This window comes from Danio rerio, chromosome 24 (assembly GCF_052040795.2).
Source record: "Danio rerio strain M-AB ecotype USA chromosome 24, GRCz13ab, whole genome shotgun sequence".
Taxonomy (NCBI): domain Eukaryota; kingdom Metazoa; phylum Chordata; class Actinopteri; order Cypriniformes; family Danionidae; genus Danio; species Danio rerio.
The window spans coordinates 4,260,001-4,284,519 of NC_141044.1; the positions used below are offsets into that span (position 1 = coordinate 4,260,001).

At 38.4% G+C, this 24,519-nt stretch overlaps 1 protein-coding gene and 1 long non-coding RNA gene across 7 annotated transcripts in view; one reads left to right on the forward strand and one right to left on the reverse strand.

Moving 5' to 3' along the window:
* Nucleotides 1-7,242, forward strand: part of LOC141380808 (uncharacterized) — a 105,312-nt gene extending 98,070 nt beyond the window's left edge. The window contains exon 5 of the long non-coding RNA XR_015524705.1: nt 5,873-7,242. This is a non-coding gene — a long non-coding RNA (uncharacterized LOC141380808). The remainder of the gene's footprint in view (nt 1-5,872) is intronic.
* Nucleotides 1-24,519, reverse strand: part of adarb2 (adenosine deaminase RNA specific B2 (inactive)) — a 619,893-nt gene that overhangs the window by 578,682 nt on the left and 16,692 nt on the right. The window lies entirely within an intron of this gene.

Consider the following 24,519-nt stretch of genomic DNA (forward strand, 5'->3'; position numbering starts at 1 on the left):
GGAACCAATTTAATGTCACAATATTATTTTTCCGCTTGGCTTGACGTGAGGCCAGAGGTTCGGTTCTGACATTCATAGGATAATTTTCAAATCAAACCATATGCACTGTGTTATTCGTATACACAGTGAATATGTGTGCGTAACAGCTGACCGCTTTAAATGAAGATTTTATATTTGTAAATGCATGTTTGTTTTATACAGTGTAAATAATGAATACATATTTCATTCATTTTCCTTCGCCTTAGTCTCCATTTCAGAGGTTGCCACAGTGGAATGAACTGCCAACTATTCTGGCTTATGTCTTAAGCAGCGGATGCCCTTCCAGCTGCAACCCAGTACTGGGAAACACCCATACACCCGCACATTCATACACTACAGACAAAACGAACCAGCGACCTTCTTGCTTTGAGGCAACAGTGCTAACCACTGAGCCACTGTGCCACCTAAACACATTATTACATGGTATAATATGCTGGGTTCCACACAATTCCTTCATTTTCAAATATATTAGGATAGCTAAATTGTTGCAAATTTAGGTGGCTTGAGCATAAAACAATTAAGTTGTCCCCCAAAAATACTCATTTTAAATAAGTAGTTTAAACAAGCCGTAAAGTCACTTTTTATATAGCCATGGAAATCTAAAATGGTTGTTAGAATGGTCTCGGGTGATTGCTATTGGGTATTTCTATATGGCTGCTATACAGTCTTCCTGAATGAATGTTAAGGGGCTGTTCACACAATGCATTTTTTCCTCCCAATGCGTTACTTTTCTATCCACCTGTTTAGTGTGATGTCATATATATATATATATATATATATATATATATATATATATATATATATATATATCCATGCATAATATCTGATGGCCCATCAGATATTTCTGGCCACCTACTGGACATTTAAAGTACTTTACTATTTGTTCGGGTTACTTTCGGTTATTTTCAGTGTGTGGTCGAGAGTAACAATTGCCAGTAAAGTCACTAAAGTTACCCAATCTGCTTTCTTCTGTTCTTGCGCTTTGTTAAACTTTTGGTTAAGCAACAATTGATTGGGACATAAGAATAATTATTATTATGCCTGTTATTAAACTGTAGCATGTACATAGCAATTAAAACTACCCCTTCAATTCGATATTGTTAGACCGCGTGCCCGCTCCCTTTCAAATGACACCAGAGTTCCCGAGCTTTATTCAGAAATGAATTCCCACCCCGCAAGAAATCTGGTCAGTTCCCGCGGTACAGCAGCAGGAATGCAGACCTCAAGTTCGTATTTACCACAGCTCCCTTCTTGTTTGGTCGAAACCGGAAATACTGCCAAACTGCAGGTCAATTGGTGCACGACTCGCCATCTTGCCTCACCTCTCTCTCTCTGTCCTCCACACTGTCCAGTGATCACGCATGCACATTTGTAGGCATTAAATGAATAATATTTATTATTTAATACATGTTTCCTATTTAAGTGCATTGTTTTTTTATGACTGTATAATGGTATTGAAACTGACACCGTTGATATTTTAAGATAGGCACATAGTAAGGCAGCAAAATGCCTTGATTATGCCAGAAGGAGAGTATAGTTCCTAGTTACTAGAACTTTTCGGAGCCCTTCTGTCTAGAACAGGATGTAACTACAAAACAGTCAGGCTTTAAATAGAAAAAAAAAGATCAAAACCTGTTAGTCATTTTTAAACAAGATGCCGAGAGTCTAATCTGATTGGATGATCTATGCTAAGCTAAGCTAAAAGTGCTCTCGCCAAACTCAGAGATCGGCTGAATGGAATAAAAACGGTAAGACTCAACTGTTTAACTCTAGGGAAGTCAAAACATTGCATATTTTCATACTAAAGTGGAGTTTTCCTTTAAGAAATTGTTTGTTATAATGTTTATCTTTATATATCGCGATACTGCTTCCTAAACAGCAATAAACACTTGCTGCTTCACATGATATTGCATTGGACATGAGAATGAGCCAGGCTCTCTGGGTGTGTTGGGTAATATCTGCCGCATGCATGCATGATTCATTTCTTCTTCCACCTATACAGAGTTTATGAGAAGGGAGGCTGTGAACCCTACAGGGCTACAAGAGTGAAGCGTTGAGGGAGATGTGTTCTGCTGTGCATCTGTGAGATAAATACCTCCCTGGCACCGAAACCACTCGCTCTTGATTTATTTCGCTTCCCTTTTTTTCCAAGGCAATCCAATAGACAACGCTCATAGCTAAGAGGGGTGTTGTGGATAAACAAAAGACGTGCCCTCTTTTATTAGCGAGACACAGCGGCAGTCAATAAAGCTAAGATGTTTTGACTGGAGGACGGATCTTCATACACGTGTTGTCTCAAAGCAGAAGCCTTTTATGTAGCTGTCAGAGGGGAACCGCTCAATGCCGCTAAGGGGATTACAGCACACAAAGCATGAAAACATGAAAAATGATATGTGGATATGCATTGAAGCCAAGTGCCCTTTTGTCTGTGCACCCGCTGGGATAGTAAATTGGGGGGTTACTGGTAGTAGAATTGGGGGACGCTGAATTTTGTGTATAAAATGGTAGTTTGGTCTTGGTTTTAACAGCAGGTGGCCTTCAGTATAAATATTACCAGACACAACAAGAGCTGGAATGTTTTCCAAAGTCAAAGTTTTCCCCCTTCTTGTTTACAGTTAGGATGAATAAACAATGATGTTTAAAGAGTATTCCTGTTTACGAGATGTCAAATAAATTTCTGATGTCCGTAGAGTGTTTATGTGAAATTTCAGATTAAAATACCCCATAAATAATATGCCTTTAAGGCTTTAATCCTAATTGTGGTGTTTTGGTGACTGTCACTTTAAATTCAAGTGAGATTGTGTTCTTTTCAAAAGAGGGCGAAGTTACAAATGCCTATGTGTCAGCATAGTGGCAGATTTAAAAACAAGACTAACTTCTTATGCTAATGAGGGAGAGATAGTCACTAATGGGCGGGGCTTTCCCATTCTGATGACACGTACAAAGTGAGAATGTCGATCAAAGTATTTCTGCAGACAGTTTCTATCAATTAAGATTATAAAAAATAAAATTAATAAATTTTACCATTATAAACTGGTTACATTCGCAGAGTTTTGCCACACAAGTGTGTTTTAAACCCCTAATAAAAGTGATTTCTGCATAATAGGTCCCCTTTAAAGTGTCCTTGTTACATGTTCCATGTACACTCCCAGAAATAAAGGTACAGGAGCTGTCACTGGGGCAGTACCTTTTCCAAAGATGCATATTTGTACACAAGGAGTCCACAGTGTTACCTCAAAAGTGCACGTTTGTACCCAAATGTACCTAAAAAGTACCTGTGAGGTACCATTATTGACCCTTCAGGTACAAATATGTACCTTTTCAAAACGTACTGCCCCAGTGACAGCTCCTGTACCATTATTTCTGTGAGTGTACATACTATAGTAATAATAATGAATTATGCATAATTGCATGCAACAAACCCTAAACCTAACCCACATTCTAATCCTAATTATGCAATAAGTGCATGTAATTACTTAATATTACTCAGTAGTTAATGAATAGGTACATTTTAACAAGGATACCTTAAATTAAAGTTTAACCAAGATGATTGACAATGCTTGCTATGATACTATGATAAATTTTAATGTTTCCAAATACATTTTAATCCCGGGTTTAAAGTCTTGTTTTAAAGAAATACCTTTGGGGGGGGGGGATCTCAAACTCACACTAATTTTTGTACATCCAATAGTTACCATATATAGTCTACTTTACTGATCACAAATTAGCATTGTTGTAGTATTAGTATTGTTTTTTCTTTTTTTGTTTTGAGTCAACAAGACAACCAGAGCAGATTTCCAGATGGAGAAGCTATTATTAAAAGATTGCTTAAAATGCTGAACTTAAACTTGTTTAAATGCTAACTAAAGCACAGAAAAACAGTATTTTCACAGATGTATTGTAGTATTTGGTATACACATCAGCTTTTGAGTAGCTCATTCTTTAGTCCATCTATAGTGAAAAGTAAATTGTGAACAAAACCCCCCCCCAAAAAAACACAGGAGATGCTTTAGCTTGTACACAAGTCCGCAACTGCATGATGCCGGTGGCCCATTCTACACTTCCTCCATTGTTCTTGCACAGTAATTCCAAACACACCTGCAATCCTTTCCTTCCTGTATCACAATTCCCACAGTTCAACTCGGAGGAGTTTGAAAGGCCGGGCACAATGATGTAATTACTTTTCCAGGTTCCCAGGATGGCCTGAAAGGAAGGAAAACACAGCACCATAGCGAAAGAGGAAAAGCCTTGCTCCGAGCTTTTAAAAGCGGAGGTCTTGACGCCGAGGTTTCAGGATTACTTTTATGTATTTTGTAATGCGGCACCGTCTTACAACAACAAAATACCCTCTAAAGGTGTTTTTCAGATCTTTTTTTTCTGTCAAGAGTGCAACCAAGCAAGTAATCGCCAACAATACCAATGTGCTGGTTAAGTCTACCCCTTTAAAAGTGCGATTGTGGTTTCCCAGACATGAAACCTATCATATGTCCAAACTCCCAGTCCACTTCAAAAGCCAAAGCGATGCATAAACAGCCCCTTAAACAGCAACCCCAGATCTTGTAACTTCCTTTGTTTTACTGTAGTGGCTTTCCTGTAGTACTGTTATGTCAGTGGGAAAGTTTCCTAATATGTGTTCTAGGAAGCCACAGAATGTTTGACATTGCATTGCCGAGCATTTTAGTTTTTTTTTTTTTAACCATGCTGAGTGGTGACCAATGCTCTCAAGGCAAAAGTGCTCTCATCTGAAGTTGACGTGGTGAAGTATGTCAAATGGACTCTTTGTCTCCATTCCCCTCAAGTGGACCTCTAAAAATGTCCGTCGTTAGTATTCATCGCCCACTGATCGTGCTGTGCTGAAATAGACCATGAAAATCCCACAGGGCTGATGGACCGCTAATGTAGACCTCCAGAGACCCGGCTAACTCACTGAACTACAAACATGTTAATTCAGCAATGTCCCTAATATGCGGTAGAAAGTGCCTTTACTGCTGAAAAAAAATCACACACAGCTTAGGGTATGTTCACACTTGGCAGGTTTGGTTCCAGTAAAGCAAACTCTGGAGCAGTTGCTCTGCTTGTGTAAGAAAGTGTAACAAAACAAAACACTATTGATTCTAACTCTGGTGTGCACCAAGCAGGAACAACCGAGACTGGTTGGGTCCACTTCTAAATGAACTCTGATGCAGTTGGACTGATATATACAACATGGTCCAACGACATCTAAACAAACCAAAATCAGGAGGCAATGGACTGAATGTGGCCATAAAAAGGACAGAAAGTCACAATGTTGCCCATTGCAGTACACTAGGAGTCTAAAGCTGGGTGCATACCAAAATTTATTATTATTTTATTTACTGAAAAATGGATGAAACTATTCTTTTTTTCAAAATGGAGTGTGCTCATGTATGCTCCCCAGGCTCATTCTGATTACGTACTCCTACGTAGATTTTTGGAGAGATCAAAAAGAGTCCCAGTAGCTACGTCTTTTTTTTTAGAGAACGATGTGTTCGCTTTTTCAGATCTCAAATTTCTCTCATGAGTGCCATTCGCGCCTACTATTCTCACGTCAGTCTATCAGAGGCTGCTGTTGACTGACTGACTGGCCGACAGCCCAAGCGATCCCCTCACCCTTTCCTAAACCCAACCAATAGTGTTTTCAAAATCATTGATTGATCAGCGCCCACCCACTTCCCTAAACCAACAGTGTTTTCAAAAGCAATCCAGAAAAAGAAAAGCCTTCATGACCACCTGATTTTTACCATGTTTTCAGATTTTACCACATTCTCACCCTGTTATTTACTTGTTATTTAGTTTGTTTTGGCTTTTGTTTTAGCTGCTTTCTGGAACCATTCTTCACCGGACTCGAACCCCATCATCACGGTCACTCTGTGTCTCAAATCCTCCGACGTACGCAGCAAGCCACTGGGCAAACTGGTAACAGCGGAAAAGCTGTCGACATGGAGGTAAGCGGTCAGCTAGTAAGCATGAAAAGGAACTGTGTCACACCGCTCCGTTGCGTTCGTTTTAAAGACAAAATGCAGCCACACGAAGCTCTGGCTACATGATTTGCGATCTCCAGAAATGTATATAAGGCTACGTTTTAGAAGTAGCCTATGTTCCAACCTCAACACCCAATCATGCTTGCATTAGAGCCCTGCTCAGATATAAATACTATATAACAGCTGCAAATGATTAGACAATTCAAATGATTAATTAAGAACAAAATCACAGAACGCTCCTTGCATGTTTCAGTATTTGGTTTCATGAATCAATCTGAGAATCATCATTGTAGGGTTCTCTGGCAGATTAGCTGGCAAAGCATTAGCACTCAGAAACCAGAAGCCTAGACCATAATGAAGCCTGAAGCTCAACATTAAGCTTCTGTTGGAGCAATATGACTTGATTTTTACATTCTCTGAAGAAAATGTGAGAAGTCTACATTTTTTAGAGCAGAAATAATCACTACTTGTGTCTTGTGAAGTCTTCAGATTGTCACTGTGTTGCTAGGCAGTTGCTAGGGTGTCTAAACAGTGTTGTGGTGTTTCATATAAGTGTTTTAGGTTTATTTTTGGGCCCCACCAGTTTCAGAATCAAAAATTCTCAGAAATAACCTAGAGATTTAGGGGGCATTTACATAACTGTGTTTTGAACAAAACAATCAAAAGCTTTTGATGTTTTTTTAATTTATTTTTGAACATTTTCACAACAGCTCTGTGCCTGAAATTATCATCTTTTGAAAATGGTTTTAGAAAAATTATATTATTATAGTCTCAGTGTAATCTACAAAAAAGAGTTTTTAGTAGCATTTAGTTATATGTTTAGTTATAAGTTAATAAAAGTAATTGTTATGATCCAAAAAAGATGTGAGCAATGTGTTGATTTATTTGTTTTTTAACGTATATATATATTTTAATTTACACATTTAAATTAAACCAATAATACACTGTAAAAAATGTTTTCGGAGAACATTGGCGAATTAAGTTCACTTATTAGTTTTTTTCAAATTTTAGTGGATTGAACGTAAAACAATTTAGTTGTCCCCCAAAATTCAAGAATTGTGTGGTTCTAGCCAAAACCAACAGACAAGCAAAATAACTAAATCTACTTCTGTATTTTATTATTCAATAATCAATTATTGAATTGAATGTTTAACATTACTAACCAAGAAAATCTTCTCCAACTAGTTTTAATGTTTAAAATTTGAAAAAAAAAGTGACAAATTTCACATTTAGTGCAAAAAATCAGCATTTTCTGGGTTGGCAATGTAAAATATCAACCCAGACTCAATCTGAAAAACGTACCGCCATATACATTTCTGGACAGTGTCAAACATGTTGCAGGAGGTGCATTTTAAAAATTTTTTTTTTTTGCATTTTTTGTTTTCGCGAATCCATCAGAGGCTGCTGTGTACGATTTTTCAGATCTTAAATTTCTCTCGTGAGTGCCATTTGCGCCTGCTGTTCTCATATAAATCCACCAGAGGCCGCCATCAATTGGCTAACTGACTGACTGACTGACCCACCCTGCTCCTCCACTAAACCCAACCGACAGTGTTTTCAAAAAGCAATCCAGAAAAAGAAAAGCCCTCATCTGATTTTACCACGTTTTACCTGTATTATTCGTTTTAAAGATGAAATGCAGCCATACATACTTCTGGATATGTAATTCGTGCTCTCCAGAAATCTTTCTAGGGCTACGTTTTCAGAATGAGCCTATGTTGTAAAATATAGTTGAAAACCAAGCTTCCAGTATGTTTTCTGATCTTCTACAACACACACACAATGACGTTTTTTAACATCAAAAGTTAACGCAGAGATCAAGTGCAATGCAATTTGAACATGTTAATAATCCCTAAAAATATTGTGAATCACAAGCTACAGAAAAAAATACCATTTTTTTTTACAGTGTATGCAAATGCCAACTACACCACAATATTTTATGGTAGTTTAGTAATAGTATCTAATATATGAAGCACTTTCCCTCAAGTGATTCAAAGGAGAGAGAAAAAAAAACCATGCCCTTCATCTGGAAAGTTCCTTTGGTTTCTCACCTCGCTTTGGCTTTCACACCCAACTAAAGTCATGTTCGCACTCTCTGCAGGGATCAGGGAGTCCTGGCGGTATCATTGATTTCATTTATTTTGAGGCTGAAAATCGTTTGCATGAGCTTTTGGACCACTGCCATCCCATATGCTGTTAAAGACAGCGATTCTCCCCCCGTGGAAGCTCTGCAGACTATGTGCAGTATGCAAAGAGTATTACATTACTGAATGGCTGTAATATTGTCACGCCATATTGTGTTCTGCAGAACTAACAGAGGTAGAATGGCTTGTCACCTAAAACCAGCCCTATATTTGGAAATATTGAGGAAATCTATCTCTAAAATGCTGTATCGTTTCATGCTGCGTCCTCTTGGTACAGTAAACATGATGTTTCTGTAGATGACAGTCACAACAGTCACAACAACCAATTCGCTGTCTACACCATCTGTCATTGAAGGTTATTTCATCCAGTAAAAAAATATTTAAGCAATATTAAAAAGAATAAGCAATTAAAAAACATGCTAATTTGCAGATATTTTTCACACGTTAGCTTACCACTTTACTTGACAGAACAACATTTAATCCTAAAAAATTCACTCAGAAAGCAAACTTCACAAGAGAATTCTTCATCCCATCTAAAACTGGTCTTAAACGTCCAATTAAGAAGCAGAGAGCTGTCCTAGCAGAGAAAAAAAACAGCTTTGTATCTGCTGCGGAGATCAAGAGGCAAATCCCAGGCCAACAGCTTCTGTAATGGCATATTAGGCATTCCCCCAAAACAGACTTGCTTATAAAAAGTCCTGAAAATAATTTGACATGAGTGGTCGCACTGTTCTTGGTTTCCGCTTTCTAAGTGCTCTTTTTTTGTGCGATGGGGCTATTAGGGTTTTAATTGTGAGTGCCCTGGGATAAACCCTAGAAGAATGCAAGCGCTGTCTAAACCAAGGCCTCTGCCAGATGCAGTGGACCCAGGCTGCAGGAGACATTATGGGCCAGTGCTTGGCAGCATTCCTTCATTCTCTCTGTTCTGCCGAGACTTTCTGTATTATTATATAAAAGACGGTTCTGACGTGGTTGTCATCATGCGAATAGCAGTGAATTAGTAACACCCCTTTATTTGAAGTCCACATAAAACATGCAACCATTTTGATTTGTATAGTGATGCACTTCCAAGAGAAACAGAATATTAAATGAGCAAACAGTGGGCGTGGCTTGTTTTTTTTTACTGTGAGCTGATTGGATGTAGTAAAGTAGGCATGTCATTCAGATGGGGGGGGAAAGGCTGTGGGGAGAGTTCTTACAACCTAACAGACTCCTCCTCCTCTTCTGTTTGTTCAAAACTGAGCGTTTGTAGGGCGTGCTTAAGTGTGTTAGCTCCGCCCAATAACCAGAGGTGGATAGTAACAAATTACATTTACTTTGTTACATTTACTTAAGTAAGATTGTTGGGTATTGGTACTTTTTGAGTACATTTTAAATTACTCAAATAAATTATTAGAGGAAAATCATTACTCTTACTTTGCTACATTTGGTGGGATTCCTCCATTACGGTGAAATGATACTAAATTTGATTTATATGACTTGTTTGCAAATATCGTGAGGTGCCGCATTGGAGAGGTTGCTAAAGAGACGCTCCTCCCACTTTCTGTTAGAGTGTCCGCGCCTGTGTTGGAATGAATATATACACATATATATATGTATGTGTGTGTGTGTGTGTGTGTGTGTGTGTGTCACTCTTCCATGGCGGGGCGCCACACCAAAAATCATCCCACCATGGTTACATTACAGCTTCTTGTTCAAAACTTTCAGTCGGTTCATTCAGTTAATGGCGGGTTAACGCATTACGTATAGCACATCTGAACCAATTAATTAGGACCTGAACAGCATTTGATAATTACAGGCAGGTGTGTTTCATATGGGATGGTAGGAGGCGGTGTTTGACCGAGTGTGCGACGTGTTGGAATGAACAGGAACTTCCGGGAGACTTAGGATGTCTGAAAATCACGTTTAACAACTACAGTGAGACGCGATCCAGTGGTATATCCGTGGAGCTCAAAGTAGCGCATGACAGTTTGTGGCTGTGTGTGTGGCTGTGTCTGTCTGTGTGTGTGTGTTAGTGTGTGTGGTCAAGTAATGTGCATTTTCAGAGGACAGAGGGCTGTTCAGAAATGCTAGGTAAAATACGGTGTGGATGTGGATCATTTTTGTTCTAAAATGCTATTTTAATACTAAGATGTATTAGGGTAAACGGGGCCTAAGTGTGTATTTTTCGTGAGCGTGATTGTGATGGGGGCGGGGCGGAGGATTGGCGATGTCAGCTCAGCATCGTGTTGTCTATTGGCCATCGGCAATGAACAATGGCATCGTCTATCAGCCCAACCCTATTTCCAGCCTAGGACACGAGGGAACGTAACTATATTTCGCTTTATCAGTTTAGCGGCTAATTCGAACAAATTCAGTGGGCTATATGCACAGCTAGTGTTTTTCAGCCTATGATAAACATTTGGTGAAAAGTGACTATTTTCATTTTTATAAAGTTTCTTTTACATGTCCTTCCAGCCGCAACCCAGTACTGGGAATCACCCATACACACTTGCATTTACACTGATACGCTACGGCCAATTTATTTGTCTTTGGACTGTGGGGGAAACCGGAGCACCCAGAGAAAATCCACACCAACACGGGGAGAACATGAGAACTCTACGGAGAAATGCATGTCCACAGATTCAGTATGGCCTTACTAATCACTGTATTAATCTAAATGCTTTGCCTTACTAACAAACACTCGCATTTTTCTCTCCAAGTTGTGTCAAATTTCGGACAATAGCCGTGCAGCGAGTTTCTATAAATGTTTCATTGCATTTGGCAGCGCAGGAAGATTAAACCCTCCCTTTGACAGTTATTTGTAATGACATCTGAATGCATTGGCCAAAAAAAATAAATAAAAAATGCAGACAGATGTTCGGCATGAAATATTGATTCTATAAATCGTAACCTGGTTTTGTCGTGCACTACACCAGCCTGCACCAAGTTGTCCATTATTAATGATGAATGCCTTTTTTGTGTGTGTTACTTTTGATTTGTTGTATAGCGGCTCCTACTTTTTTCCTGCGAGCGCGTCTGATGAATGCGAGGCCTATGAAAGCGCAAACTCAGGGCTCTTCTGAAGGATGAATAGGTGAAATCTGTCTATATCTGGCCCTTCAAAGGGAAACGCTTCTCGCTGTAAAGATATGCAGGCATGGAGATGTCTGCGGCGATGCTGCCAACGCTGTCTCAGCTTGGAGACCGCCAGGTTCCTCCCACTGCTCTGACACAAATAAAAGGGAATAATATGCCCTCTGTGCATGAGCAGCATATTAATTCAGACAAAAGTGCCCTTTATCTCGCACTGTTTCCAACCGGGGAGTGAGAGAGAAAGAGACAGATTCAAGGCTAGAAGCTCTTATAGGGATCTCTGAAATTAGGGTGCGAATTATACAGTGGGTCGACTTTTTCGGTAATGTTAGTTAGCTCATTTTTTGAGATATCAACTTCAAATTTGGAATCAAATTGTTTCAGATATTTAGCTTCGATTTTCGATCAAAATTAGGCTAAAACACGTTTTGCAAAATACACATTTTATTTATGAGAAATATCACACGAGTAGCATTGAGATATGGCTGTATATCGGCACTGGTGGGAGGTGAGCCTTGGCAGGAGGCCACAGGCAGAGTGCCTTAGTGTCTCACCAGTGATGATGTACAGCCATATCGCAATGCTACTCGTGTGATTTTGTGTTTATACAGCATAACCGTGTATATGTAAAAAAAAAATCAAACACAGAGTCTAAAAATCCTTTGTATTTGGATCTACATAGTGTTTGAATGATTCTCTAGCATAATGTCTAAAGCAGGGATGTCAAACCTAATTCTTGAACGGCCGCAGCTCTGCACAGTTTAGTTCCAACCCTAATTAAACACACTTGATCAAACTTATTGAGTCATTCAGACTTGTTTGAAACATACTGGTAAGTGTGGGCTGGAGCAGGGTTGGAACTAAACTGTGCAGGGCTGCGGCCCTCCAGGAATTGAGTTTGACATCTCTAGTTCAAAGTGATGACAAAACAGGTGATTTTGCTCACATTTTAAGATTATAAGGCTGAACGGCATGAAATGCCATCAGTCTAAGATTTCCCAGTATTTCTCTGTTGCAATCAGGAAATCACAATAATTAACCCAGAAAAAGCCAAAGCAGCACAAACACTACGAGATTACTATGGAACAAATACAGCACTACAACACACAAAAGAGAGAGATCGACTTAGAATATCACTTATCAGTTTAATAATGATTTGATCAGCTGTAGTTTTAAATTGTGCTGGGTTTTCCTCAAAGGACTTATTATGCGGTCTCTGTCGCCATCTTTAATTAATATTTTTCACTCATTCATTTATTTATTAATTTATGTGTTGTTTATTTATTATTATAACTTATTCATTCATTTACTTGTTAGTTAGTTACTTGGCTAGTTTATAATCCTGTTTTGTATAATATAATATCTAATTAATATATATAGATAATAATATCTATTAAAGCTGCAAGCAGCGATGATAGGGACCTCGCACCCGGGCTCACCGCCGCCCGGTGGCCTGAGGATGACAGAGAACAGCGAACAATATTAATTTTGGCCGATATATATAAACAACCTGAAAAAATCACACATTTATGCCAAACTTTCTCCTTTCAGCAGGTGGCGCTATGACTGTGACTCAAGACTGGCATGTAGATACCTTCAGTAGAGGAATTTAATCAACCATGTGAAGTTTCAAGCAGTTCAGACATTCTGTGGCTGAGTTATGAGCCAAACTTATTGTTGCCAGCAGATGGCGCTATGACTGTGACTAAATATTGGCGTGTTGATGTTCTCAGAGGCGGAATTCAATCAACCATGTGAAGCTTCAAGCAGATCAGACATTGTGTGGCTAAGATGTAAGCCAAAATACCTTCTGCCAGCAGGTGGCGCTTTGACAGACTCAATATTATTATTTAGCTGTGTTCAGAAGAGGACTTTTATCCACCATGTGAAGTTTCAGGCAGTTCAGACATTGTGTGGCTGATTTATAGGCCACACTTCCTGTTGCCAGCAGGTGGCGCTATGACTGTGACTCAATATTTTAATGCAGATGTCTTCAGGAGAGGAATTTAACCGACCATGTGAAGTTTCAGGCAGGTCAGATATTGTGTGGCTGAGTTGTAAGCCAAACTACCTTCTACCAGCTGGTGGCGCTATGACTATGACTCAATATTGTTATGTGGATGTGTTTAGGAGAGGACTTTTATCAACCATGTGAAGTTTCAGGCTGATCGGACATTGTGTGGTTGTGTTATAAGGACTTCCTGTTCCATGGCGAAGCGTTGAGGTTTGTCATGCCGCTACGGACACACCCCTCTGCGAAAACTCTAGATCTTCACAATATATCATCGCTAGAGCTTTCAGATGACACCACCCAATTTTGGTGCTGATACGATAAAATTTGTGGGAGGAGTTTGTTACAGTGTAAAGCATGTTATTTCCTGTGGCCAGCAGGTGGCACTATAACTCTATCTGGATATCGGCATGTAAACGTGTTCAGGTCAGGACTCTTATCAAGCGTGTGAATTTTAAGGCAGATTGGATAATGCATGCTTGAGTTATAACGGCTTCCTGTTTTGTGGCGAATCGTCAAAGTTTGCTAGGCCGCTACGGACACGCCCATCGATGAAAACTCAAAAGCTTCGCAATTTAACATCGCCAAGGCCTTTAGATGACAAAACCCAATTTTGGTGTTGATCGGATAAAATCCCTAGGAGGAGTTTGTTAAAATACAACGCCTGGAAATGGCAAAAAAGACACTTTTTCGCCGCAGGAAGTTAAAAATATCAGACTTCCTGTTGGGTTTGAGATATGGCTCCAAGAGACTTTTTTGTATATTTTGGCATGTTTGAGGTGTGTGCCAATTTTCGTGCATGTGCGTGATTCATAGATCAGGGGCTCGTCCGATTAATTTTTGTAGGTGGCGCTGTTGAGTCAATTTGCCACGCCCACTTCAATATTGTCATGTGGATGTGTTCAGGAGAGGACTTTTATCAACCATGTGAAGTTTCAGGCAGATCGGACATTGTGTGGTTGAGTTATAAGGACTTCCTGTTCCATGGCGAAGCGTTGAGGTTTGTCATGCCGCCACGGACACGCCCCTTTCTGAAAACTCTAGATCTTCACAATATATCATCGCTGGAGCTTTCAGATGACACAACCCAAATTTGGTGCTGATACGAAAAAATTTGTGGGAGGAGTTAGTCACACTGTAAAACATGTCATTTCCTGTGGCCAGCAGGTGGCGCTATAACTGTATCTGGATATTGGCATGTAAACGTGATCAGGTCAGGACTCTTATCAAACGTGTGAATTTTGAGGCAGATCGGATAATGCATGCCTGAGTTATAACGACTTCCTGTTTTGTGGCGAATTGTCAAAGTTTGCGAGGCCGCCACGGACACGCCCATCGACGAAAACTCTAAAGCTTCGCAATTTAACATCGCCAAGGCCTTTAGATGACAAAACCCAATTTTGGTGTCGATCGGATAAAATCCCTAGGAGGAGTTCGTTAAAATACAACGCTTGGAAATGGCAAAAACGCCACTTTTTCGCCGCAGGAAGTCAAAAATCTCTGACTTCCTGTTGGGTTTGAGATATGGCTCCAAGAGACTTTTTCGTATGTTTTGGCGTGTTTAAGGTGTGTGCCAATTTTCGTGCATGTGTGTGATTCGTGGATCGGGGGCTCGTCCGTTTAATTTTTCTAGGTGGCGCTGTCGAGTCATTTTGCCACGCCCACTTCCGAGACCCATATCAACCTGCTATTTACACCGGGTTTGGTGTGTGTGCAAATTTTCATGAGTTTTCGGGCATGTTTAGACCCTCAAAAGTGCCCCGATAGGGGGCGGAATAATAATAATAATAATAATAATTAAAGCTGCAAGCAGCGATGATAGGGACCTCGCACCCGGTCTCACCGCCGCCCGGTGGCCTCAGTATGACAGAGAACAGCGAACAGTAATAATTTAAGCCAATATATTTAAAAAAATCGGAGAAAATCACAGATTTATGCCAAACTTCCTCCTGTCAGCAGGTGGCGCTATAACTGTGACTCAAGATTGGCATGTAGATGTCTTCAGGAGAGGAATTTAATCAACCATGTGAAGTTTCAGGCACATGGGACATTTTGTGGCTGAGTTAGAAGCCAAACTACCTTCTGCCAGCAGGTGGCGCTATGACAGACTCAATATTGTTATGGGGATGTGTTCAGGAGTGGACTTTTATCAACCATGTGAAGTTTCAGGCAGATCGGACATTGTGTGGCCGAGTTACAAGCCAAACTACCTTCTGCCAGCAGGTGGCGCTATGACAGACTCAATATTATTATGTAGATGTGTTCAGGAGAGGACTTTTATCAATCATGTGAAGTTTCAGGCAGATCAGACATTGTGTGGTTGAGTTATAAGGACATCCTGTTCTATGGCGAAGCGTTGAGGTTTGTCATGCCACCACAGACACGCCCCTCTGCAAAAACTCTAGATCTTCACAATATATCATCGCTAGAGTTTTAAGATGACACCACTCTATTTTGGTGCTGATACGGGAAAGTTTGTGGTAGGAGTTTGTTACAGTGTGAAACATGTCATTTCCTGTGGCCAGCAGGTGGCGCTAAACCTGTAACTGGATATCGGCACGTAAACCTGTTCAGGTCAGGACTGTTATTAAATGTGTGAATTTTGAGGCAGATCGGATAATGCATGCCTGAGTTATAACGGCGTTCTGTTTTGTGGCGAATTATCGAAGTTTGCGAGGCCGCCACGGACACACCCATCGATGAAAACTCTAAAGCTTCGCAATTTATCATCACCAAGGCTTTAAGATGACAAAACCCAATTTTGGTGTTGATTGGATAAAATCCCTAGGAGGAGTTCGTTAAAATACAACGCCTGAAAATGGCAAAAATGCCACTTTTTCGCCGCAGGAAGTTAATAATATCTGACTTCCTGTTTGGTTTGAGATATGGCTCCAAGAGACTTTTTCGTATGTTTTGGCATGTTTAAGGTGTGTGCCAATTTTCGTGCATGTGCGTGATTCGTAGCTCGGGGGCTCGTCCGTTTAATTTTTATAGGTGGCGCTGTCGAGTCATTTTGCCACGCCCACTTCAATATTGTTATGTGGATGTGTTCAAGAGATGACGTTTATCAACCATGTGAAGTTTCAGGCAGATCGGACATTGTGTGGTTTAGTTATAAGGACTTCCTGCTCCATGGCGAAGCGTTGAGGTTTGTCATACCGCCACGGACACGCCCCTCTGCGAAAACTCTAGATCTTCACAATATATCATCGCTAGAGCTTTCAGATAACACTACCCAATTTTAGTGCTGATACGATAAAATTTGTGGGAGGAGTTTATTACTCCGTAAATCATGTCATTTCCTGTGGCCAGCAGGTGGCGCTGTAACTGTATCTGGAAATTGGCATGTAAACGTGTTCAGGTCAGGACTCTTATCAAGCGTGTGAATTTTGAGGCAGATCGGATAATGCATGCCTGAGTTATAATGACTTCCTGTTTTGTGGCGAATCATCAAAGTTTGCGAGGGCGCCATGGACACGCCCATCGACGAAAACTCTAAAGCTTCGCAATTTAACATCGCCAAGGCCTTTATATGACAAAACCCAATTTTGGTGTCGATCGGATAAAATCCCTAGGAGGAGTTCGTTAAAATACAACGCCTGGAAATGGCAAAAACGCCACTTTTTCGCCGCAGGAAGCTAAAAATATCCGACTTCCTGTTGGGTTTGAGATATGGCTCCAAGAGACTTTTTCGTATGTTTTGGCATGTTTGAGGTGTGTGCCAATTTTCGTGCATGTGCGTGATTCGTGGATCGGGGGCTCGTCCGTTTAATTTTTCTAGGTGGCGCTGTCGAGTCATTTTGCCACGCCCACTTCCGAAGCCCATAAAAAACGTAAATTTTCGCCACTTCTGAGGCGTGTGCAAAGTTGCGTGAGTTTTCGGGCATGTTTAGCCCCTCTAAATCGCGATTCATTCCGCGGAAGAAGAAGAAGAAGAAGAATAATAATAAACGGAGCAATTCCAATAGGGCCTACGCACCGTTTCGGTGCTCGGTCCCTAATAATAATAATAAAAAACGGAGCAATTCCAATAGGGCCTACGCACCGTTTCGGTGCTCGGTCCCTAAATATAATATATAATTTGTAATACAATGATATAAATATAAATATCTAGTACAATATTACTAGATATTTATATTTATCTAGTACAATATTATTTGTTAAAAATAAACCAGTTATTAGAAATGAGTTATTAAAACTATTATATTTAGAAATCTGTTGAAAAAAATCTGTTTTACATTAAACAAAAAATTGGGGGAAAAATAAACAGGGGGGCTAATAAATCTCACTTTAACTGTGTTTGTGTGTGTGTGTATATATATATATATATATTCATTTAATAATAAATTTTCTTTTTGGCTTAGTCCCTTTATTAATCTGGGGTCGCCACAGCGAAATAAACCCCCAACTGCATATGTTTTATGCAGCAGATACCCTTACAGCCACAACCCATCACTGGGAAACATCCAAACACTCTCATTTACGCACTTAAACAGAAAATGTAGCTCACCCAATTTCCCTATACCATATCTTTGGACTTGTGGGGGAAACCGGAGCACCTAGAGAAAACTCACGTCAACATGGGGAGAACATGCAAACTCCACACAGAAATGCCAACTGACCCAGCCGAGGCTCGAACCGGAGACGTTCTTGCTGTGAGGTGATTGTGCTACCCACTGCGCCACCGTGAAGCCCCTATATGTAATAAATGGTATACTGTATATATAAATTTATACCATCTATTATATCTCTACACATTTTAGCCAAACGCTTCATATATCTGGGCTATTTTTGTCTTAAACCCTGGCTATTTTTGGACCCTGCGGATGTAATATAATAACAAACAAACAATAAATATATTTCCAATCAGTAGAGCGGCTTAGTCTACAACTTAATTAACTAAACTAACTCAATCACTAAGCCATTTTGAAGTTGTCAACTCAATCTTACGCCTATTCATAACTTTTTGATTTAGTGGAAAACTCAGTTTAATGTGTATGATTACATGTTAACTGTACAATACTGTTTGGGGAGCTCACCTTTTGTACACTTTCATACCAATTTGAATTAGCTACTTTCCTAAAAATACCTGAAACAGTTCTGTTTCCTCGAGAGATCTGAGTTTTTGAGAATATGTTGTTTGTGGTTGTGTGTGATGCAGTGTGCACCTCTGCTGTGGCTTTAATGATGGTGGGAAAGGCATTGAGGAAAGCGATGGCTTTAATTGGCATGCAGGGAAAGTAAATGTTCTCACTCTGTTGATCAGACGAGCAGCGGGGCATGACAGGCATACAGTATCTCATAGACTTCATTAGAGGAAGACGGACGGGGGGGTTTTGCGGACACTACAGACTCTATGCTAAACAGTCTGGCAGAAGAGCCTGTGATTCCATATCAAGCACAACAAAAGCAGACAGGAAGCACAGACACTGCCACAGTCAGACGTTTGGACTCTTTATTGGAGGGATTATTATTGGAATCCAATACGCAGTTCTGTCTTTGGCTATTTTTGATGCTGTGGGGTTTTGAAATATATTTCTTTGTTGCCTATTTACTATGCCCGACTGTTGATTTATGGTGATGCCTTAAAAAAGGGGTTTGTTGAATCTTTCATTTGAATGATTCACTTGAAAAGGGTTGATTTATACAGAAATAAATAGTTTTTAATAAAAATAAATAAATAAATTAGTTTAGGAAAGAAACAATGCATTGTTGCTATTAAAAAAACATAAAAATGTTCTTCTTTGGCTTTGTTTTAAATATTTTCTGTTTGGATTTATTTATTATCTGTTGCTTTGATTAATTAATGCATTTTTATTAGTTTTGCATTTTGTAAATATTTTTATTATTTAATTATGCATGTATTGTGTGTTTATTATTTATGCATTTTTATTTAATTATTTATGTATTTAACTTAATTTTTTTATTTATTCATTTATGTTTTAATGGACAAATTTTTGTATTTATTTATAATTTAATTTTTTTGTATAATTTAAAAATTATTTTTTATAAAACAATTTTTATGCATATATTTAATTATTTTAATGTATTTTGTTTAGTTATTTAATTTATTTTTATTTATTTTATTTATTTATTTTTAATTCATTAACTAAGTAATTTATTTTAAAATATTTATTTATTAGTTATGCATTTTTAAAATTATTTTTATTATTTAATTATGCATTTATTATTTTTTTAAATACATTTATTTATTTTAATTTATTTTTATTAATTATTTTGTATGCATTTATTTTATTATTTTGTCTATTTTATTATTTCTTTTATTTTTATGCATTTGTTTATTTTTATTTTTTATTAAATAAATTATTTACTTATGCATTTATTTACTTAGTTTTTATTAATGAATTATTTATTTATCTATTTATTTATTTTATTTATGCATCTTTTATTTATTTATTCATTTTTTTTTCTTTCCTAGTTTTTTATATCTGTATTCGTTTATTCTTATTTTTTTAAAAATATTTATTTGTTTTGATCACTTATTTATTTGTTTATTTATTTTGATAAATTATAATAATTTAAATCACTAGAATTTTGATTTACTGGTTGGTTTACATTTTACAATTGAATATTTGGGCCTGGGATGAGAGTTAAACTGTAAGGTTTAGAAATAAACAGAAAGCACATGTCATTATTAAAGATAATCTAATCAAAAAGACATTTTAGACAACCTTGAGTAATGAGTAGGGTTACTTGTGTTATTTATTTTTTTTTTTATGTGATGTTGAATGTGTTTGCATTGGTCATTTTTTATGTGATGTGATGATGTTGAATATAATTATTTAACTAAAGAAAGAGAAATGTCTACCCTTGGATAATAAAGAATGTCTATTTTTTTTATACAAGCATAATGTTGCAAATGGAAAGGCAAAATTAATACAAATCTCAGAGAATATTAATGTGACCTTCATATAACCAGAGAAATCAGTTGGTTTTAATAACAAATCAAGCCCTTAGGAGATAAAAGTGTCCAAAGTTGAAGAAACCTCAATGTATGATTAATAAACCCTCGAGGTGCACAGATTCACAAACACACACACACACACACACACACACACACACACACACACACACACACACACACACACACACACACACACTGCACAGTCAGAAATCTACAACCAAGACAAATTTGTTTAAGTGAGTTTTGAAGAAATGCACATCTGTCTCCTGTTGAGCAGGCCAGTGATTTTTTTTCTTATTTATTTATTTGTTTATTTATTGGCTTCTGCTTTCTTAATTTAACAAATGCGACTTTTATTCAGCACGGATCATTAATTCTGAATGCTTTCAGGGGCTTTTAAGCATACAGCGATTGAAATGAATAACATAAACAACTCTCGCTCAGTCCAAATTTGCTTTTCCGAAGCGTCGCGCACCCATTGCCCCCTCGCTCGGGGAGAATTTGCAGCTCTTTCAGTCACGTTGACAGTTTTTTGTGTCTGTCCCAAAGTATTTACAACACCTTACGCTCAATCCCGAACCCCCCACCAACCCTGTCAAACCCTCCTCTCTGTGTTAGCTGACTTGCCGTCGACGGGAGCTTTTCTTCGGCTTGGTCAGCGCTTGCTGAGCTGGTCCTGCTTTGGCTGAGCTGCGGAGAGATGGATGCACTGATCACAGGGCTAATTATGCTGAACCATCAGCCGACTGACCTCACTGAGTGGGCAAATCACCTCTCTGAACAGCAGAAGCAGACTGGGAATTCAGATGCTCTCTCTTCTGGGGCATAACTAATGATACAATGGGATCTCATTAGCCTGTGTTTGTATTTTGAACAAATATTTAAGATACTGAATTGTACTTGGGTACATCCAGGAGGTTGTTATCGCAGAATAAAGCCTGACAGGATTATTGGAAGTTGGACATGAAGTGAAGCACTTTTGTATAAAGACTGATGGGATTTATTCTCCGAAAACAACCATCATGGATGTACTTTATCCCACTAATGGATCCACTCCAGAGTTGGTTTCAATTGAGCCGAGACCACATTTAAGCATTTAAGCATTTAAGCGATCTCGGAGCAATTGTTTTGGCGCTGATCCGAGTGCGATTGGTGGTTTTACATATGCCAAACGAACTGCGCTAACTGGGCAAACGAGACAGGTTCCGAAAGTCTAGGTGTGAAAGCACCCTTAATCACAAGATGGCGGCAAACAATCAAAAGCAAAACTGACAGAAACGAAAACAGCTGATGGAGTATACACTAACCTGTGCATTATTCAGTCACAAAATGGTGCCAGAGAGGCAAAAACTCAAATGAAACAGAAACAGAAACGAATACAGCTAATGTACTTACTAACCTATGCAATTTTTTCTCATGTCAACGCGTCAAACAGTCAAAAACGCAAAGATGACAAAAATGAAGACAGCTGATGGAGTATACACTAACCTGTGCATTATTCAGTCACAAGATGGTGCCAAGCAGTCAAAACCACAAAGCTAACAGAAACTAAAACAGCTGATGGAGTATACACTAACCTGCGCATTATTCAATCAGAAAATGTCAACAAACAGTAAAAAACGCAAAGTTGCGTTAAGTTGAATTAATGGATTTGTGTTAGAACAGCATAAAGGAATTGTGAGGAACCCAGCATTTTGTACAGTACATGGGAGGGCGAATATTTAGCCACAGGCATGGCGGTTCATTCATATAAATAACAACCCTTAAGATAAATGCCTAATTTGACACCATAGATAATTCCCATCCGAGCATGGAAGATGCATTCACAGCCAGTCACTGTTAATAATGCGATCGAGCAGAACAATTATGTGACAGTATTTGGGCTGCCATGTGAGAAAAGGAAAGCCGTTCGCTGTCCTTCACCCTCTCCCAAACAGACACAGGCAGGCAAAGCAGGAACGATATGCTATGCAAATGAAAAACTGCTAATGTATGAGAACCATGTGGTTAAAAAAAAGTGACTGGGAATGAGTGCGCAGTTGCATGGGAAAAGATGCTTTGGATATAATGAAGCTATCAGCTAAATGGCAGTAAACCACAGTGCTTTGAGTACTTGTTTATGGTTGGTCGGAAAAAGCACTGCTTGTTTAACCTACTTATTTAAAATGAGCTGATTCAACACAATTCTTGAGTTTTTTTGGGTGGACAGCTTAACTGTTTTATGTACAAACCAAGTAAATTTATAAAAACAATTAAGTTAACTTAATAGATTTGTGTTGGAACAACATGAATGAATTGTGTAGAACACAACATTTTTGTCCCTTTTTTTTAAGTGAGTGAACACAATGGGCTTTATTTTAATGATCTAGATGTAAAGTCTAAAGCTTATGGTGCAAAAGCATTAAGGGCGTGTCCAAATCCGCTTTTGCTATTTTAAGGAGGGAAAAATAGAGCGTGCGCCCGGCACATGGTCTAACAGGGTTATGCTGATTCTAATAATGAGTTATGGGTGTGTTTTGAACATAACGTGCATTAAACCAATCAGAGTCTCAACTCCCATTCCCTTTAAGAGTCAGTTGTGTCGCACCATCATACATTTGCTATTTACATGAAGGACTTTGTAAGTGGAAAAACTGAATGCTTTACTACCGAGAAAACAGTTAAACATGCAGCGTGAAGATAAAGAACGAGCCTCCTCCATTCGGCCTCTTTACTTTCTTTTTACTTTACTCCTTTACTTTCGTGGATAAGGAAACGGTGGAAACTCACACCACTGAAGACATCTATTAGCTTACGTATTTAATTTATTTTTGTTAAGCGCTTTAAGTTTTGCTTCAAAACTATTTCTGAATTAGGTTCTAATTTCCAGCAGACAAATAAATGAACAATAATAACAAAGTGTGTGGGAGTTATATCCGAACACACGTACTGTTCTTATGCCCCATATTGTGATGCAGACATCTCCAAAACCGACAGGTGGACAATTCTAAACTTGTCTTTATTTAAACAAATATAAATATTGTCATAAATTAACTGATAAAAGCTCCCTGAGATGAGGTATTGAGGCAGTGGTTTTAATAATTATGTAGAAAATACATTTTAATCCTTTAACATTTTTCATATGTAAAGATATTTGTGTATTGCTGTACATCTTGTGTGTATTAAGCAATGTGTAAGTATTTGGACACGCAGGGGTGCATAATTAATGTGCTCTGGGCTGGACTTTAGACTTTAAATACTTTACTTGGTCAATTGCGCAGTCTATTTCAGTTCCTCAAAATAGCTAAGCGTCAATGTGCTTTAACATACCCCCTTTCTAGACCGAAACACCCATGAGTACACAAAGTTGCGCAAATGGATTTGCTATTTAAACAACATTACTGTTGCGCTGGTCTGAAAACAGCAATTAATTGAGACATAAACGTCTTGCGCCTTATTGCGCCAGGTGTATGATAGGACCCATTGTCTTAAATTTATGAATTAAAATTAACTACAGCTAAAGTCAGAATTATAATCTCCCCTGAATCATTTGTCCATATTGTTTTAATAACTAATTTCTAATAACTGATTATTTTGTCTTAGTCATGTTAACACTACGTAATATTTAATAGACATATTTTTAAGATATTAGTATTTATATTAAAGTGCAATTTCAAGGCTTAACTAGGTTAATTAGGTTTACTATAGGCAAGTTAGGGTAATTAAGCAAGTCTTTGTATAACAGTGGTTTGTTCTGTAGACAATCGAAAACAAATATTGCGTAAGGAGGCTAATATTATTGACATTAAATTTCTTTTTTTTAATTAAAACTGCTTTTAATCTAGTCGAAATAAAACAAATTAGACTTTCTCCAGAAGAAAAAAATATTTAAAAATATATAATAAAAATGGATAATTAAATGAACTTAACACTTCTAAGTTGTTGTTGTTGTTGTTGTTGTTGTTGTTTTAAGTAAAACTTGAAGGCAATGGATTTACTCCTTTTTTAAGTAATCACTTTTTTCAGTGTGAGGGAAGGGGAAAGATGGAGGAATGCTTAGCATGTGCAACCGCATTTACTGGCTATTTGGTGACAATCTGCGAAAGGCATTATATGTGAGCGGCTCAGTGTGGCCTGGGTTGTTTGTTATGGGAAAGTCACCCCTCGGTCGTTTGGGGTTTGGCCCCCGAGGCAAGAAATGTCCTATTTTGACCTGGGGTCCCGTTTCTCTGTGGGGGGAACATGGAATTTTAACAACCTCTTTTGTGGTGGTGTTTTGATGTACCAGCCTGTTCAGAGCAGTGCGATGCATAGACAAATAAAACATGCGATTAGCTTGTTTTGTGT